This window comes from Pezoporus occidentalis, unplaced genomic scaffold (assembly GCF_034315485.1).
Source record: "Pezoporus occidentalis ecotype Australia unplaced genomic scaffold, CSIRO_AGI_Poc_V1 ctg155, whole genome shotgun sequence".
NCBI lineage: Eukaryota > Metazoa > Chordata > Aves > Psittaciformes > Psittacidae > Pezoporus > Pezoporus occidentalis.
In genome coordinates, this window is record NW_026913372.1 from 769,241 (window position 1) to 788,055 (window position 18,815).

The 18,815-nt window shown below is 45.5% G+C and overlaps 1 long non-coding RNA gene across 1 annotated transcript; it reads right to left on the minus strand.

Annotated features, from left to right (window-relative positions):
- Positions 1 to 16,615: 16,615 nt before the first annotated feature.
- On the minus strand, positions 16,616 to 17,067 carry LOC134159994 (uncharacterized). The gene is made up of 2 exons (XR_009963395.1): positions 17,016 to 17,067; positions 16,616 to 16,801 (listed from the first exon to the last, which is right to left on the minus strand). It is a non-coding gene; the product is annotated as an uncharacterized LOC134159994 (long non-coding RNA).
- Between the last annotated feature and the right edge of the window lie 1,748 nt (positions 17,068 to 18,815).

An 18,815-nucleotide genomic window follows, 5' to 3' on the forward strand; every position in this document is an offset into this window, starting at 1 on the left:
GAAGTGTATGTTGCCCCTCGGTGCTGAGGAGTGGAGGAGAAGACCTGGATGTCTCTGAAAATCCTCCTTCCTTTTCTTACCCTGGCTGTATTGGGCTGCTAGGACGTTGGTTTTAAAGCTTGTGGAAGGAGAGAACTATGTTTGACGCATGGCATGCGTGGCCATAGACTAGAATTAGCCAGGAAATCAGCCAAACACTCCATTTCTTCATCTAAAACTAGCTAAGATGGATATGGGAGAGACAGAGAGGGAACAAGACAGGCAAATTGGACCCATTAAGACAAAGGCAAGTCCTGAATTTCAGAACACAGCATCTGCCTTTTCTTACTGCCTAGTAGAAATCAAAACAAAAAATTAGTTGAAAAACCTTTTTCAGCCTCATTTTCAAAACCATCTCTGCTTTGGAAATAGCCCTGAAATGAGTCTGAGAAGTTAAGAGCCGCACAGGGAGGCTTAGGGAGGGCCCTGCTGGTGTGCTAGGAAGGTTTGTTTGCGTGCAAAATGTATTATTACATATCTAGGAAAACAGATTATATTATATTGCTTTATATTTGTGCTATTTTTGCTTCAAGGCTCCAGTGTGATTTGTGGTGGTGGGGCCAAGGGAAGATAACAAATGGGTTTTGGGAGCCTATGAAGAATGGAATTCTTCCCCCTTCTGTTATAGTATTAAATAGCTATTTGTATTACAGCAATTTCTTTTCTTCTTTTTTTCTTTTTCCCTTTTTTTTTTTTTTTGTGGTGTACTGAGATAAAAACCCCTCTATTTGCTAATGCCACGTTATTTAATTTAATCAGGCTGAAGTACACCTTTAATAAATTTGCCTCCAAAATGAAAAATTACAAAGATGTGGCAGAAGAATATTTTAATGAAAACGGATGATGTAGCAAGTTAGAGCAGAATTATGTCTTCTTCCTGCCCTTTCTTATCACCCAACAGCACAAGAGAGCAGCTGATATCTCTCAGAAAATCACAGGCTGTGGCGTATAAGTCTTTTTAGTTTTCCTATCCTGAGATCTACTCTCTCATGGAGTTGTTTTCTAGTTTCTAGATGACCTGCCAAGAAACCAGCCCTTGAGCAGCAGCATTGAAATAAGGTAGGCAGCAGTAGCTATCAGTTTGCAGGATGTGTAATGCAAGGCTGGACTGTCCAGGTGTTGCGGGGGGTGAATTGTTCAAGGGCAGGGGATGCATGACAAGGAGGACTATTCTTAGATGGATCCACAAGTAGTCCCTAATACACCCTGCTGTCCTTCCAGATGATGGCACTCAATGGTGCCAGCAAATATTTACCCAGGCCCAAAGCAGTCTTGCTGCTTCTTGTTCTGGGAGAGCAGTGATTGATGGATGCAAAAAATCAACATATGCAAGCATGTATAAGGAGGATCTACATGCACTTGGGGATGCCCTTAGGAGAGTCGTATTCAGCGAGGCTTACACCAGCCTGTTCAAATAAAAGGGCCGTTGCCTTCTATCCCCTAACAATGCTGGAATTTGGACTTTGAGCATTTTCCCATTATTCTCTGCAAGTATTTTAAGAAACGGTAACCACAGCTTTGTCATCAGGCTAAGCTGTAATCCCACACCAACATCAAATGAGGTCTTGCCTAGACACAGTCTTGTTTTCCCCGACAATCTCTTTGTTCATAAAACTGTTAAGTTGCCATTGGAGGAATGGAAGTTCTTGGAAACTGAACAAAATAAACCAGAAAGCAGAGGAAACCTCCACAATTAGGAGACACAGGCCTGCTCTTGGAAGTAATGCGCCCAAACTCACCGTGTTGACCAGGTCTCATGTTGGCAACAAGTAAGAAAGATAAATCTGGGCTGAAACCCATGAATCCTTCCCTGGTTCTGAGTGCTTCCTGGGGACATTTGGGTGTGAAGTGTCCTATTGGCCAAATCCCTGCCACTCAGAGAGAATGTCCTTTTCTCAGCCCTGGAGCACTTTCTCCTTCTGTTTGGTATTTCAGTGATGTCATCGTAGTCACAAATTTATTACATCAGAACGTGAGTCCATGGCAGCAGTCATGACAGATGAAGTATTATGGGTCCCCTGTAAGCAAAGTGAAAACTCAGCAGTAGAAAACTCAGATGAAATTTATGAGTCTTCTCTAGGAACCAATGTCAATCCTGGCCTGGGGCCACTGTAGCCTACAAGATTTATGCTGCTTGTTCCATGGGCCTTGCTCTCACGGGATCAGGCTAAGATTAATCCAGCCAAAACCAACACCATGCCACAGAGAAAGTTACTGGGGGGAGCAGGTGAGAAAAATCTGATAGAGGTGAAAGTGCTCTGGGGGAAGTCCAGTGCATTGGAAGTTCTACCAGCTGGTCCGTTTTTACCTGCTACCTGACAAAAAATGCGAAGAATGGAGCCAGTTGCATAGCTGTAAGACACAAAGCTGACGTGTAATGTTTTTCCTTGTCATCTCACTCACTTGATGGACCTTGCTGGTTCTTCAGGCTCATCTATCAGGCATGATGAGCATGCCCATGATTTCATTCTCTGCCCAGTGAAAGTTCAGTAGTGAACTGCCTCTGCTAGCAAGCTGGCAAGCAGGTATGTTGTGTGAGGTATCTTCCGCTTCTCAGTAATCTAGGCTGAATTTCAGCTGATGACTTCTGGATCCCACACTTGCTGTCTTGGGTTGAGCAGACCTTTAAGGTGATCTTGTGTGCCATCTCTGAAGCATGCTCCATCAGCTGCAGGTCAGCAGTGGTGACAAAAGCTGTCCATAAAATATACTCTTCCCCAAAGGGTAAGCCGTGTTTTTCTAGGTTTGCCGACTACCCTTTTACTAGTTTCCATGAAAACAAACTGCAGTTTTCATAAACATAAACTACCATCTGGCCCTGAAACATTGGTAGGTGCTGTTATCTCCTGTCGACAGGATTTGCAAACTGTTGGGGAAAATCCTAGCAGGTGAAAATGGGTAGTTTTAGCACAGCTCCACCGGGCTTCTGCTTCAACCCCAATAACTCATTCTAAGGCCAGGTTTGCTGTTGTGGGTTCAGCTGTCTTGATTTGGTTGAGTGCTACCTAGCACCATCCCAAGAAGGGTTTTTTTCAGAAAAGCTCGTCAGGGCTGCCTTATCCCATTCACCTGAAAAGCACACAAACACACAGACAACATCCTTTAAAGCCATTCTCATGCAAGCTTTTATTCAGTGGTGATTCAGTGCTGGGCGTAAGCGTGGCACCATCTGCCCATAGCCCTGGTATTCACGCCTCAGGAGCAAAGCACCAAGACAAAACTAGCACAGGAGTGGGGTGCACAGTTGCCCATTAGCACAAACCCAGTTCCGTCAACCTAAACCAAGGAAATGCTTCCCCCCCCCCCCAACTTCACTTAACAAAGCCATTAGCACTCTATTAAATATTTAGCTTGACGTGTACTGTTATCCTACCTGCGAGCAAGGAAGGGCAAAGACTGGAGCAGATGGGATGGGATGATTCAGAGCATGGTGTTATGTCCCAGAGCGCTAGCCAGGGAGCTGCTTAAATCAAATCAGGCTTAGTAATGGGAAAGTACATAATTAGATGCTTTAACGATCATGGCTGCCCTGTGTGAGGATTTGCAAGATCTCTACGGGATGTTTTTCAGAGTGAGTCAAGTCTTGGATGAATTCTCTGGAAGGGTTTCTGTAATCGATCTGGGTTGGGGGAGTGGAGGGGACATCTCCAGAATGGTGGGGATTAAAAGAATGGGTTTGTGTGTATGGCAGAGAAATGAAAAGGAGAGAATCTAGCGAAGGTGAGAATTTAGGCAAAGGTATGCCAGCTTTTGGGGTACTGGAGAAGAGAGGCAGTAAGAGATCAGCAAGAGGTCTGATTGCCTTTGGTTTCTGTGTCTGTTCACCAAAGTTAATCAAAGGGTGGCAGTCTGACAACAGAACATAGCTGGCAAGGAAAAATGCATGTCCCTAAAGCTGCCTGGCAATCACAGTGTCCAAAGAGTCTTTATATTCTCTCTTCTGCAAATACCACAGCATTGCTGCAAGTTTGGTGGATGCTGACTAGAGAGTTGACATAGAGGCAGGGGCTTGACCACTCAAGGGCTTGCCTACTTTTAGCAGTGAAGGATGGTGATGAAATTTTTGGCGTTTTTTTTTTTTTTGTATGGTGGTGGAATTTGAGAGTATGGGTCTGATACACGCTCTTGGCAGGCCTAACAACAAAGGTCATGTTGCAAATGCAATCTCCAAACGAAGGTAATTTTTAAAACACCTTCTCCCTGCATTTATACCAGTAAACAGATTCAACCTGTTGATGAGACATTTTCCAAGGTAAAGTCTCCAAAAATATAACAAGTCCTGACATTGCCCAGTGGGCTTAGGAGTGGCTTGGCAAAGCCTTTAAACGCCTAAAAGGCTCCAGCAAGAGGCCTTCAATAGGTCTTTTGTCTGTGCTGAGGCTCCAGTACATCACTGGTGTTAAAAGATGGCCTAGAGCTAAGAAAGGAAGGAAGCTGGCCGGGCGGACACATTTTACAGAACTTTTTTTCTGGTAGAAAATGCTATCCATAGGCCATCTGTCTGGGGTATGGGCAATCATGTTAGAAACCTCTGCCTGATAGTGAGCTGGCAGTAATTAAATATACACGGAGACTCAAGCAGAACAAACAGGCAAAATCCTTCATCTTCTAGGGGAATGCTCGCAACCTGCTTATTGTTTTTCTTAGGCTGGTGTGTGTTTCCTCTCTCTCTCTCAAAAGAATCAAATATTAAATTAAAATGTCTTGGAAGAGAAATCCCCAGATCTCACAATTCATGCAATTCTTGTTTTCTGGCTAGTTCTTATTCCCAGCACAGGATGTTGACATATTCGGATAGGGGTAATTCTGGGGATCTTCAGGACTTCCTTGCATGGTGGGCTTGAAAACAATGTTTAGACATGGCTCAGAATCCACACACATTTCAAAACTGATCAGAAATGGGAAGTGATGCATTCCTTTGTGCTCATATTTTTTCCATCACTCCCTTATCCCTTAATGTGTGTTCTGTCCATCAACAACTGCCTTCCTCCCTCAAATGCAGAAAACCGGAATGAGCCTTCTCACCACCACCCTCGGCCTTGGCTGATCTCTGTGCCCCCTGCTTCTGCAGGGGGTAAGGAGCTAGCACATTTCATCTCCTGCATGTTTGGCATCCCATAGGTAGCATCTTCAGTGTGCAATCAGCTCAAGGAAGAGACCTTTACATCAGTCACTAGGGTCACCTCTATTTTAAAGAGCGTGCAGTGTATTGCACAAATAGTAGGTAAGGGTAAAGAACTTAAGCGTGGCCTGATTTGGGGCTTGCTAAAAAGGACTATAATGTGAATGGTGTCTCAAATTGTTGCAGATGAGAGACAAAAAAAGAAAAAGTATCAGTACAAGTCCCTCCTTGGACACTTCCACTCTGGGCTGCTGTTTCCTTCATAGCTCTTTTCCTCATCTCCGAGACAAACCAGAAGTGCACTTCTATTTAATAATAGGGGAAATTCAAGTGATTTCAATCAATCAGCCTTACTCAGGGTTTCTGGAGGAGTGCAGCTCCAGTTCTCTTTTCCTTCCCCACTGCGTTCAAAAAATACCCAAGAACATTGCATTTGTAGATTGGCAATTAATAAAGGATTCCCATCATTCAGAAAAATAGGTAAATTGTGTTAGAGTCAGACTATGGGCTCGGCTGCTTAGCAATGAAGAAAGCTGTCCAAAGCTGTATTTTACCCTGCTTGGCATTTTTTAAACAAAACATTGTCCATCTCTTTCAAATCCTCTTGGCCAGAAAAAGAAATAAACTTTTTCCACAGGGCAGCCTAGAAAAGCTCTTTATCTCAGCTCTGAGAGGGAAGAGGCTGTAGTTACCTGTGGGAGGATCTGATTGTACCTGAATGGACAGATTTTTTTTATTATCCTCTCCGCTACAAAGTCCATCAAACTCTAGTCTATTGAAATCTATTTCAGCAGCCATCCTTGACTCTGGTGACTGGTTCTTGGGGGTACTCCCATCTACCAGGGGAAGCAGAAATATGTTCCAGACATCTAACGGCAATAGGGAGCTGGTGCAGGGGCTTGAGAAAGAGAGAAAATGAGAAAGCAGAATCTCTTCCTTGCTCTGCTCAACATGCAAAGAAAAAGAAAATCCTCTCCCCTTTAGTAAAAGCCATTAAAGAGAAAGGGAGAAGGAGGAAAGAAGAGGAAAGTCATTGCAAGGCTTTGAATCTGGAGGTCTTTTAAATTTCTTAAACTGAGTGTAGGTTGTCAGCAAAGAAGAAAAGCAGACGCTTTGCTGATTGTGCAGGTACCACTAAAACCTGCTGTGCTCCTAATGAATTCTGACAAAGCACTTTTGGAGAGGAGCAAAAGAAAAACACATCAGCTTCTGGAGTTTGACCTGCGGTGTGGCCTTCATCTGAACCAGGATGCTTTGTAAGGGAGGCTCGATGGTTTCTCACCGCTTGCAGGACTCTCTCGGGGCTGTGAGGAGAGAGGAGCAGTAAAATAGTTGATGAGGTCTTGGGAGCTCTTTGGTAGGCAACAACTACAGTAGACAGCTCCTTTCTTCTTCCATTTGATCTAATAAAGGGGAGATGAGGCGGTTCGGAGGAGTAGGTCCTTATCATGGTTGCATTCAGGAGGAAGCTCCTGAACTTCCAGAGTAAGTCTCTTGAGATTTTGGTGTTCACCAGTGCTTTCTGTAGAGCCTTTCTGAACTCAGCCTCAACACGTCTATGGGTTGCTGGTTTGGTGGAGTGCCAGGTGGAGATGCTGTCATGTGATTACACCTATAGCTATAGGCTCATGGTCTCAGGCTATAAGACCCACTATTGTGGTATGCCTTTTGCACCTCTTCTTTGTGCCCAAGTAATGATTTGACATTATAAGTATCATTTAAGTATCATTTATCAGGTAATCATTTGACAGTGATAAAGAACTTCAAACTCTGGGGTGAGCTCTTTTGCTACCAAGTCAGGCCATAGAGTGAGATGAGCATGTGCATCCTTACCTGCTGCTTTACATCCCAGCTGTGAGCAGATGTGTTTTCTTTATTGATGGTCCCGCAGAGCCTGTCTCCCTGCTGCTGGCTGGGAAAGCAGATATTCTTGCTCACGTTGCAACTGTTGCTTCCAATGTTACCTTCACCAACTGTAGAGGTAACTTTTCCTTTAATGATAATGGGGAAAAAAGAGTAAAGATGGACAAGGAAGGATGACAACAGTGTGAATTAGTAGTCCACACAGCCAAGAGATGTATGTAGTAGCCTCTTTTATGTCTTATTCTCACCCAGGGATACCTTTGTCTTCTGCAGCACAGAAGGATTTTTAATCTTCTTCACAAAGACAATCTTCACAGGTAGGGGAAACAATCAGCTTTTATGGGGCTCTTCACTCCTTTATTTATTTGCAAATTCTCAGCAACAGTCAAATTTGAGCAAAGGGGAAAAAAAAAAGAAGAAACAGTCTAGAAAAGGTGAACTGAAAGATGGGTATTTTTCTTCTTACTGTATCCCACAGAAAAAGAAATGGATGTCTTACACATATATAAATAATAGCCATGTATAACATACCAGTATTGAGATGTAAATGAGGTAACAGTGGGAATTTTATCTCATTCAGGATGAAAAATGAGTCTCCTGTTACAGGGAGTTTAAAGGCATGCTTTGAAGCTGAAGTCACAAACCCTTTGCTGAAGCACAGAGCAGTAAGGGAGGCAGGTGACCTCCAGCAGAGACCCCTCCTGCCATGTGATACCCTCTCATGTTCAGTCTCCAGCAGGGTGACCAGGCTTCTCTCTACCAGAAAAATGGAGGGGAAGAGGAACAGTCATTGTGCTGCTGAATAAAGGGTATGCATTATTTTGCTTGAAGCAGGGGAAGAGGTCAGCCTTAATCTCCTTCCCTCTAAACTGTCCCTGTGAAGCAGCTTATATGGCAGACCTTGATGCCTGCTTCTGGCTGATGCCAGAGAGGCAAGGACACCATGGGATCTCCTCCGGCACCTACACTCTCGAAGCACTGAGACATTTCTCCTCTTGATGCTGGGAGTACCAGACAGCACTCCGTACCCTTCCTTTTCTCTAACTTCCCATCAAAAAAGTTTGTATACAAAGGACTCTTGATGCATACAAGAGTCTTCCTTCTCCATGAGTGTTTTCAGTCCTGGCATACCAATTGCTCAAGAGAGCTCCAGACATCTTATTAACAATTCCAAGGGAGGTTCTATTAAAATGGCACTGTCAAGTTGGTTAGGATCATCTTCCTTTCATCTGTCAAGGAGCCTCCTCTTGATTCTAATTGCTTAAAAAAAAAATAGAAAGAAAAAGAAGGCAGCACCTCAAAACACAAATTCACAGCATCTGCTGGTACAACACAGATTTTAGCTGTTATTTAATGTTGCAGAAGTCACTGTTCATGCAAGGTTAAGCCCACATAGTTAAGAGTTAGAAAATCAAGGTCACAAAGATGAAGATCGATAGTAGTTTGGCTCCCTCTGAGAGTGTTTGTCAGACAGAAGGAGATGGAGGAAAAAACCTACAACAAATAAGATTCCCCTAACACTGTCACATCATTGTTTTTTTGCAAGAGGTTTTTGTTCACAGCTGTATAACTGCAAAGTCTTTCTGGATAAAATAATGTCATGTTGTTGTAAAGATGCTGTTCCTGAAGATCTCAGTGATCTCTACTCCTGAATATATATATATATATACATATAGTCTTTCAGACATTCAAACACAGAAAAACCATTAGATCTTGCAGCTCAGGCTGTGATTGATTACCATACAAATAGCATGTGGGCACAGAGAAAAGGGGTAGCTCCTGAAACACACGGGGTTTATATCAAAGTGTTCATCTACTACTGAATGAACTGAGAAAATCTGTGAAGACATCTGTTCCTTTCTGCATGTTCCCCCGAAGTCATGGCTGAACTCTGCCCTCGCATTCTTAGCTCTAAAACCTGGCCTTGCCTGTAAAACACAGGTTTGGGATTGGATAGATAAACCCTCTAATCTTGGTGCATCATGAACTTGGAGCGTGCAAATTCATTACTCTGCTCCTCACCTGTAGAAAAGGAAATAACAGCATATCTTTCTCCTTGCTGCCTCTCTATGCATTGCCTACCCAAACTGCTTTGGAGAAGTCTTTCACTAATGCATGTGGTTTGTTCACTATCTAGGCTACTGCCTATTCTTTTTAATATCCAGGTGCTACTGTAGAAAATTATAAAGCTATAAATAGTTCACAGGACTCCAATTCAGAAACTGTACATAAGTGCATTAAAAAAAAAAAAAAAGAAAAAGTTAGCTGCTGCTGCATCCTTGATGCAGAGACCCTTGAACTTATCAGAAGGTGTTCCCAGGTCACTCAAGTGTCTGGGGTAGCACTCAGATTAGATTTTGTTCTTTTTTTCTTTGGGTCAAGGGTATGAGTATAGAGGCTAGGCCTTCTTATCTTAGCAGACAGAAAAATTAGTGGAGATCTTAAGAGAGTGGAAGACCAAGAGTCGAGCAGTTTCTGAGGTCTGATAGCCAAGCCTGATGTTGGACGTACTATTTGGGCTGCAGACAAATGATGACCCCCCAGCTTTACCCAGTTTTTTGTTACTGCTCTGCAGATTTACTGGCATTGCTCCTAATGAAGCTCTGCTAGCCAGGATTTACCTTTCATACCAGCTCTTTCATGCTTTGGCTATCCTCCTAAATGTTCCTCAGCATCACAGGGGCCAGAGAAAAACCAATAGGAGAACTTGGAGGAGTAGGTGATTGCAAAGCAGCCCCAGCTTGCTCCCAGACTGTCCCCAGAGCTTTGCTGAAGTCACAGTTGATGCTTGTACCCACACAAGGATGCAATAACTTGTATGGGACTACAGCCCAGGGTGGATCAGCAGACTAAGGTGCTTTATGTGCTGACTTCTACAGTAGTATCACAAAAAGGAGGGTACAAAAATTACATTGAAATAAAGTACTTGACAGTGTCCTTTTCACATTGCTCAGACAATGGCCTTACTTTCCAATGCTTTTGTAGCAATTTGCATGTTATTACCCACAATGCCTTCAGCTTTAATGTTATTACATCTTGGCAGTCTCTCTAACCTAATGATGACAAACACTGCAGTATTCCCTATTTACTCTTTGCCAAAAACCCCCAACATTTATTTTGGGGTGAAAAAGTTATTTTTCTGCTTCCACCCCACCTTTTCCCTCTCTTTTTTTTTTTTTTTTTTTTTAATCTTAAAAAGGCTCTGAAGGAAAAAAAAAGGGAGTCTGATAACTTTAGTACAGGACTGGCCATAATGCCAATTACCAGTTGGAGAACACACTGTTCTTACTGCTGACTTAGCCCTATATCCCACACCTTCCGCAGCCTGATCTCTGTCCCCTTTGCAGCAGTTCTCATACCACCTACTTCTCCTGACATTTTCCCTAATGCTTTTATTGCAAAGTAGCATTTTCTTTCATCCACTTTCATCTTAGCTTTGGGGCAGGGGCTTGTGTTTGGGAGTAATGTTTCCAGGTGGTGGCTTAAGGGCCACCCTCTTGTAGGTCAATGCTGCTCTTCAGGTTTCCTTGCTCTTCCTTTGATAGGAAATACATTATCTGAGTGATGCAATGAGATATTCTGAGTTTTGAACAGAACTTCTGTTTGGGCTGGTGATGCTAAATTGGTGTTCAAACCTAAAACTGAGCCAGCCAGCGGCTTGTTCCACAGCAAGATATCCATAATGTGATTATTGCAGACCTGGGCTTTGTAACATCGTGTTTTGTAGGTGCCTGCCTCCACCAGGGCTGCAAGATTACCTCCCAAGGAGGGCAACTGCCATGCTGAAAGGACAGCCTCTGGAAAGTCAGGGAGATGAGTGCTTGGGCAAGGTGGCAGTGTGGCATTTTCCTTTGTTCCCTGGCACAAACCCAGCTTTTCATTATCTTATTAAAGCAAACAGAATTTGGACAATAAGCTCTGTTTGTCTATTGAGCAGAATTTACTCCCTGCACACAGCCACTGTTGATCCAGCCCAGGTGATGGGTGACCCTGGGTGATGGGGGATGTTCCAGGGATGGGTTCAGGCATCCCAGGAGGTAACGGCACTGAATGAAGAGCTTCATGTTGAGGCTGGCACATGGCTTTCTCCAGCCTGGCCGCCTGAGAAGGGAGAAGCTTTATCCCAGAGAAGGGGGGGTGGCGCAGGGCAACGAGCCGAGCTGGCCTGTCAGCTGCGTTTCTCCAGACAGAAAATGGTAAGAACAAAGCTCATAAAACACCCATAATAGCTCTGGTTTGGCTCCTGCAGAAAGCCTTGCTGCTTTCTCCTCTTCAGTTTGCTTCCTATTAAAACATCCCATGAACTCCCAGGGGACAACAGGGAACACATGCCTGGGATCAGGTTTTCAGCAGGCAAGCATCCACACGCCCATCCTTTATTTTGGGCTCTGGAAGGAAATGGGCTGGGAGTCCAGGGGCAGAACAAGATTTGTTTAGAAACCCTCTCAAAAATAGAGTTGCAGCAGCACATTGAGTGCTTGCTGAAGTGTTGGAGAGGTAACCAGGTTGTCTTGCAAAGCTACCTCTCCCTCCTCCTACTCCTCCTACTCCCTGATTTACTAATTAATCTCTGTTATAATTAATCTGTAACTCTCATTGCTAGAAGGTGTCGGCGTGTTCAGGAGTTTAGCAGGATTAAATATGAGTAGATGTTCCTGGATAATAGGAATGCTGCTGCTCTCTGAGCTCAGGTTTGGTGGCTGACCTGTAAGCTGGGGCTGGAAAAGCGGGGGAGAAAATTCTTGTTCACGTAGTCATGCCCAAACCAGGTAGTTTGGCCCTGTGGAAGGAGTAAAAATATCAAAAAGCTGGTTTTGGTAAGAGAGTTCTCTTTAACCTCGCCTGGTGAGCCTGAGGCTCTGCAGAATAGAATGCAACAGGAGCTGGTGACACAGGAAATGTTACAAACCGAACACGGGTGCTTCATTTGGCTGAGATTAGCAGAAACCAGTATATTTTGTGTGACTCCTTTCCCACCTCTTCTCAGCACTGAGCCTTGCAATGCCACTGCATAGGGGTCCTGGCACCCACTGCCCAAGGAAAGCATCCCATTGGTGGTGGGAGCTGAATGGTTTCATCCCCCTCCTCCTCTGTATGATGGTCCTATATCAATTCTATAGAGAAGCAAAGGCAGCCATGGAGGGTGCTGGCTTATAAAGTGAGCAAACATAATATTTACATCACTGAGACTCCCTGTGTTTGACTAGAAGCTAAACAATTTAAGGGAAGATTGATTTGTTACGTTAAAGGGTAAACCAGGTCAGGGTTATGAAAAGAAGCTTTAAATACCATTCACAAAAGCAACATACTAAATCCCCCTGCTGCTCTTTAAGTGCTGGAAATGTCACAAAAAGATAATTCAAGCAGTGGAGGAGCTGCCACGTGAAAGCAGCTGCGAAGATGTCCACTTTTGAGGGCTTCATACAGTTTGATACATGCAGCTGGATCGGTTGCATTGTGTCGAATATTCAGACCATTTGCTGGTTGTAAGTTGATTATTATTTTTAAACTTAGGTCTAGAAAGCTGTGAATTTCCCATAAAACAAGAAGTCAGAGAGGCAGCTTCTTTAGATAACAATGCAACAACCTAAAAATTTTAAAAAGCGCTCATAAAAGTAAACAAAGCAAGCGTGAGAGAAATTCAAATGGCTCCCTTCCGCCCCTCCAGTCAAACTTTTAATTGCTGGGAATTCAAAGCAGCTGCATTTTCTGCTGGAAAAGTGCTCTGTTGCATTTTTATAGCAGTTTCCTTTACTGTAGGAGCCTCGGGAGCAGGATGGAGCCTTGCTCCGTGGGTCAGATAGGCTGTGTGTGGAGCAGGGTATTTCAGGGAGGGGAGAGGAGAAGCCAAAAAGGCTCTGGATGCCTATTAGGTGTCTAATGATCTTTCATTACTGAAAAAAGAGAGGGTTATTTGGCCCTGAGTCATGCAATGAATGGCCTTTAGCATGTTTTGCCCTTTTTCCCATGAGCAGGCTGTGACTTTTTCCTCCCCAAATGAGCCATGACAAGCCCATATCCAAACAGTAATAATAGTAGTAATAACAGTAATTATCCCAGCAACATTAATCATAAAAACCTCGATTTTTTTTTTAATTTGCTGCTCTCAAGAGCACTAAGTCACAAATGTCAGCTGCCTGCATAAGGGTCCTGCCTGTCCCAGGACCTTCTTGGCTGCGAACATGCTTACCCACAGCTTGTCTGGGTTCTTGATGCTCATAAGCAGTGTGCACCAGGTCCTCTGGGGCAGAATTAGGCCTGTTTTGGACTGATGGATATCTATATGCTCAGTCCCTTTTGCTTTCAGGGATGCCCAGTGAGTCTAGCTCTGTCACGTGGGTGCCTGCTCCTGCACACCAAAGCCCAGCAGCCTTATCAAAGGCAAATTAAATCCTCCTCTGATAGGGCTTGGACTCCATCTCTGTGCTGAAGTCATCTGTAGCCCCAGGTGCTTATCTGTGGCAGCTGCCCTTTTCATTCCCAAAGCTCTTTGGGTGCAGGGGAGATGAGGTGAGACACATGTATAACAGCTGATGAGGCTCATCCGATGTGAAAGGGCAATGGGGTGAATAGCCTCCTGCCTTGATACTCTGCTGCTTGGGAGCCATTTCCTTCTATTCCCTTTCGCAGGGAAGGGGAAAGTGGGAGAGCAAAGTGTCTGTCTTTAGAGGCCTGCTAGTATTTCTCCGTGCAAGCAGATTCGGGTAGCTGTGTCGTGGGCTGCAGCAATAGATGATGCTCTTCCATGGTCAGCTTGTGGAGAGGTACCTAGCAAAGGCCAAGGAAATGCAGTTAGGAAATTAAGAGTCGGGCAAAAAAGGGCTTCATGAGGTTATGACAGATGTGCAGAGCCAGGGAGAAATCCTGACTCTGCTGAAGCCAGTGGGGTCTTTGTGTTGTCTTCCCAGGGGCTGGGAAGTGTCCCATGTCCCAGCACTGGTTTGAGAGAAGTAGGCTGAGCTGCTTGCAGCACCAAGATGGAGCTGGTTCCTACTGTTACTCTGGCCTGGTGCAGGGAGAGGCGGGCAGCCCCTGTCCCCATCTCTACACCGTGCTGGCTGCTTAGCACTGTAGCAATTAATCACTTTGTAAATATCTTCTGCTTTACTACATAAGCAATAAGCACTTTGTCGGAAATTGCATAACTTATAATCCAATTAAACAATAATTACATTGTAATGGGTTTGTAACTACAGCATTAATTAGCTTTTATTGCCCTGTAAATTAAGCGTGGTATTGATACAGAGTTGAGAGCAGACAGCTGGCTCCGACAGTGGCAGGAGAGGGATGGGGAGCCCCAAAAGCTGTTGAGGGGACAGTCAAGGCCTGTGGTCACATTGCCAGCCTCGGTAAGAGAGAGCTTTGTTCGAGTTATGAACACGTCCATGTGTATCCTCTGGGGATGGACCTGGGGAGGTCTCCTAAACCAGGGAAGGGAAGGGTCCTGGTGGCCAAGGGTTCTTGGAGACCAGCTTTGCAGCATTGACGTGGAGCCAGTGGCAGCACTGACAGCTAGCGGAAGAGTGGGTAGCCAGCTGCATGTCAGGAGAGCTTCTGCACTTCTACACGTTGATGCTCATCCCTACTGAGCACCAGATTCACCCACAGCTTGCCAGGTGCTAAAGAAGTGGGAGCTCTGGCCAAGGTCCTCTGAGGTACTCTGATACCTATCACCACTTCTGGTGGGAGGATCTGTGCCTGGGTATTGGGAAATCGCCTTCCTGGAGGAGGTTTCTTAGCTGACAATGGCACTTCAAAGTGCCTGGCCCAGATGACAAGGCGCTCTGCCAGCCTGATTGCTGCCAGCAGGCGGTGCTGTGATAGTGCTTCCTCCCCAGTTAGTAGGGTGAGAAGAGCGTCGGAAGGGCTGGGTGCTTGTCCTGTGCTTGCACAGCCCTCTAATTGGCAAGTCTGGAAGAGAGGTGCCTTTGTCCCTGATGCCCAGACAGTTTTTCAGCTGTCAGCAGGCTTTGTACCACTGGAACATGTGATGGATTGCTTCAGTAGGATCTCCTCCCTGTGGCTCTGTGGGCAGGGAGGCTATTCGTGGGACATGGAGAGCAGAGAGATGTTTGCACAAGGCTTGGGAGGCTGTTGCTTTGTGCACACAGCTTTCCCCCTCCCTGTTTCGGGATGGACATGCTCCCTCATAAACACTTCCAGCCACTTCGGGCTTCTCTGGCCGCAGCCAGCTCTATGCAAGAACTGCAGATCAAGGAATTTAGATCAGAACTGGCAACACCATGGGTGTCCCTCTGCTTTTCAACCCTATCCATCCCAATCCTTAAACCTCCCTTCAGGTCTGCTTTGATGGAGACTGGGACTCCTGGGCAAGCTGCTGCTTGCCCAGTGCAAAAGGGCTGCAAGGGGCAGGATTTTGCAGCAGCTGCTTTGGGAGCAGCCTCCCAGGAGGGAAGGGCAACCAGAAACTTATCTGGGCCATCTACCGCAGGCTTTCAGGCAGAGCGGGGAGGCAAATCCTGTCTCTACTCCTCACCCTCGCTTCAGCTGGGGATTTGGTGACCATATGTGAGTAAGGGCGTTAGCTTGTGCTGGGACTCATCTCTTTGCTGGCTAGAGGTGCTTTATATGGGATGAGTGACTTTTCCCAAGATAGTTCAAGTGGGAAGCCAATAATTACCAAATCAAGATGCCAAACTGACCAGAGAGCTGCTTCATTTGTAGGGAAATCTGCTCTGTGCCGATGCTTCTTGACACCTTGGGAGGCACTGAGCCTGTGGGTGTCAGGGGAAGCATTTACAGACTAAATCTCCAGGTCTTGCAAACTAAATCCCCAGGTCTCACTGGGTTTGCCTCTCCTGCTCCTGAATACACAGCAAGCAGGTCTGATGAAAGATTGGCATTTATTGCCAAGGCTTTAGTAACGTGTTCTTTACACCAAGCTTGCTTGGAAACTAGAAAATCAGCCCAGCCGCTTGGCTTCTCGCATAACCGGTAGAGTGATGCAGATAGGGAAATGTAACAAAAATAATTATCCTTTTGATCTGGCATAATCTCTAAATCTCCTCCCCACCTTCTGAACCTTGTTGAACTACTTCTCGGCTCCCTCCTGGGTTTCTACCTCTCCAGCATCCTCCTGCTTTGCCACGTGTCTGCTCTGAACTCTGCAATCACCCAGGACATGCAAGGAGTATGATTTGGCCATGCCTTGTCCTAGTTTTTTTGTGCTGCTTTTTTTTCTTTGTATGGACATACTCATTTTGCAGAATTGCAGTTTACATGGGCAGGAGACCCATCTCATTTTTGATCTTGCTGGGGCTTGGGTCCTCTCTTGGCAGAGCTGTCAATCCATGGCTGCTGCTGGTGGGTTTGTGAGATCGGGATCACAGCGTATAAAACAGTTATGGAGAACTGCCACCTTGTGGGAGCTGGGAAATGTGGCAGGACCCCCCTTCCCAAGCCCCTCACCCTCTGTGCAGGCTGGGTTTAGGGGCATCTCCAAGCTGAGAAGATGCACCTCCCTGGAGGCAAAGCGCAAGCCTTAGGATAGAAATGGGCAGTGCTTCTCCTCGCCTTGAAAAGAGGGTAGGAGTGAGAGAAATAAGTGAAGAGAGACAGTTGGAGGTGAACTGCTGGGATGGGTGATGGGAATGCCATCCATCATGTTTGCTTTCTCCCGATGGGAATTTCCACTCTCCAGCCTCTGTTCAGGTGCTGTGACTGCAGCATGCATTTCCCCAGTGCCCCATCCCCTCTTCCTGGGTCAATAGTCCATCTTCTCTTGCTTCACTGAGGGCCCATTGCTGCTCCATAGGGCTGTCATTAGGAAGGTGAAGAGCATCTGTGAGTGAAAAAAAAACCAGTGTTTGTGGCACCTTGATTTTTTTCTTATAGAGCTGCTGATCCTGCAAGAGAAGTGGATGTGGAAGTCACTCCCCGGTATTGCTCAGGGCCTTCTCTATTTCTGCGATCACCGCCTTCATATAATTCGGATTTTCCTTTTAATTGAGGGAGTTAGTATTCCTCTCACCTGGATGTCTGTCCTTCCAGCCCTGCTGTCATGACATCCTGCCTTTCTGCAGTGATGGGTTGTGATGTTGCTACAGAGACTACTGAGTTAAGGTGGGTGCTTGGCAGCAGGAGCTAAGGTGCTCCTCAGGCAGAGCAGCCCGATGCACTGTGCAGTTCAGTGGCTGAGGGGAATGAAAAGGGAAGGAAAAAAGATGCAGGAAAAGCATAGAATAAATTAACTGATGCTGTAAATAGTTTTGAGCTGTTAAATGAAATACTTTATATGACTGGTTGTGAAACATCTGTGGGGTTTATCTAATGCCCAGGTTTTTCCATCTGTCCAGCTCTTTTAAGAGACATAATCCATATGCCATCAGTTTGGTCCTCTCACCCTGAAGGCCAAAAGCTTTTGTAATGACAGCTCTCCATGCTCCTCTGGGTAGAGGAGAAGACTCTTATTGTCCAGTGCAGCTGTGCCCACAGATATGCATCCCTGCCTGGCTCCCCGGGCAGGCGGGAAGGCAGCAGCCTGCGGGTGCTCCCCAAAGCAACCCCCCTGTGGTGCCAGGAGCACGTAGGCAGCCTGAGAGTGCCTGGAACTACTCAATGCCTAATCGGAACTGACAGGTCTGAGGAAAGGGAGAAGGGCAAGGGAAGATATGGGGAAAGCAAAGCAATGGTTATTCCTGGCACGTGTCCTTAGGTATCACAAGCATCCCAGGACAGGCCAAGCACAGTAGGAGGGCAGATGGCAGCCCCTCGCCTTGCTTTCCACTTGCAAAGGGGCACCTCTGGCCTGTACCACCCTAGGGCTGTGACTCAGGTGGTGTGTGTGAGTGGAGGCTTGCTGTAGGGGTAAAATGAAGCCCTCTTCTAAGCACGAGGAGGGGACAGGAAAGCAAACCTTCAAGGAGATTTCCTTTCCTTAGAGGAGATATGTCATAGCCCAAATTGCTGTGACATGACAGGAGGAAAAAAACTCAGATGGGGCCAGGCAGGATTCAGGTGTGGGTGCTGGGTGCACTCAGGCTTGAGTGTGATGCAGGCAGGGTAAGAGTTCCGTGTGAGGACTGTCCTTCCAGAAGGACCAAAAAAGCATGGTTATTACTGATTATTCAAGCTTTCTAAGCTGAACCTTATCCCAGTGAAAACTTAAGTCCCATAAAGCCACTGGTTAAATGGGAGTTCATTGAGCATTAAATCTGCCAAAGCCTTTATTTTTTGACTCAGCACGAGCAGGATTTGATAGCTGACACCTCCCGGCTTCCCTGTGGCTGAACAGGCACTTGCAGCAAACCTGAGCACCCTGATCTTCCCTGTGCCAGGTAAAACATTTTGGGATGCCCTCAGTCGCAGGAGGAGTCTGAAACATTTTGCTGGGTTGTGGCACATGTGCTTGCACTTTCAAAAGGAAGGGAAAGGAGGAGGCAGGAAGGGTAATTAATCACCAAAGATACTTAGCTCATTTGTTTTAACAACTGGAGTTCAGCTTAAATTATTTATGCCAAAGCTTCATAATGCACTAGGAAATGCATTGCAACATATGTCATCAAAAGAATGAAGCCTGGGTAATGCGAAACCTCACTCCAGCCCTATTAAACTTGCGTTGAAGTGGGAAGAGGATGACTTTTTTTTTCCCAGCAAATTAATAATGTGTGCTGATTAGCACAAAACAGATTAGCAAGGTTTCTCTCCATGAGCTTTGTTTCGTCAATAGAAAGTTAATTAACAGCCCTCTGCCTTCTCATACCCAGTTATAAGACAACACTCCAGCATTACACAGATCTTAATCTTTAGATTATGAGTTTGTTCATTTTCT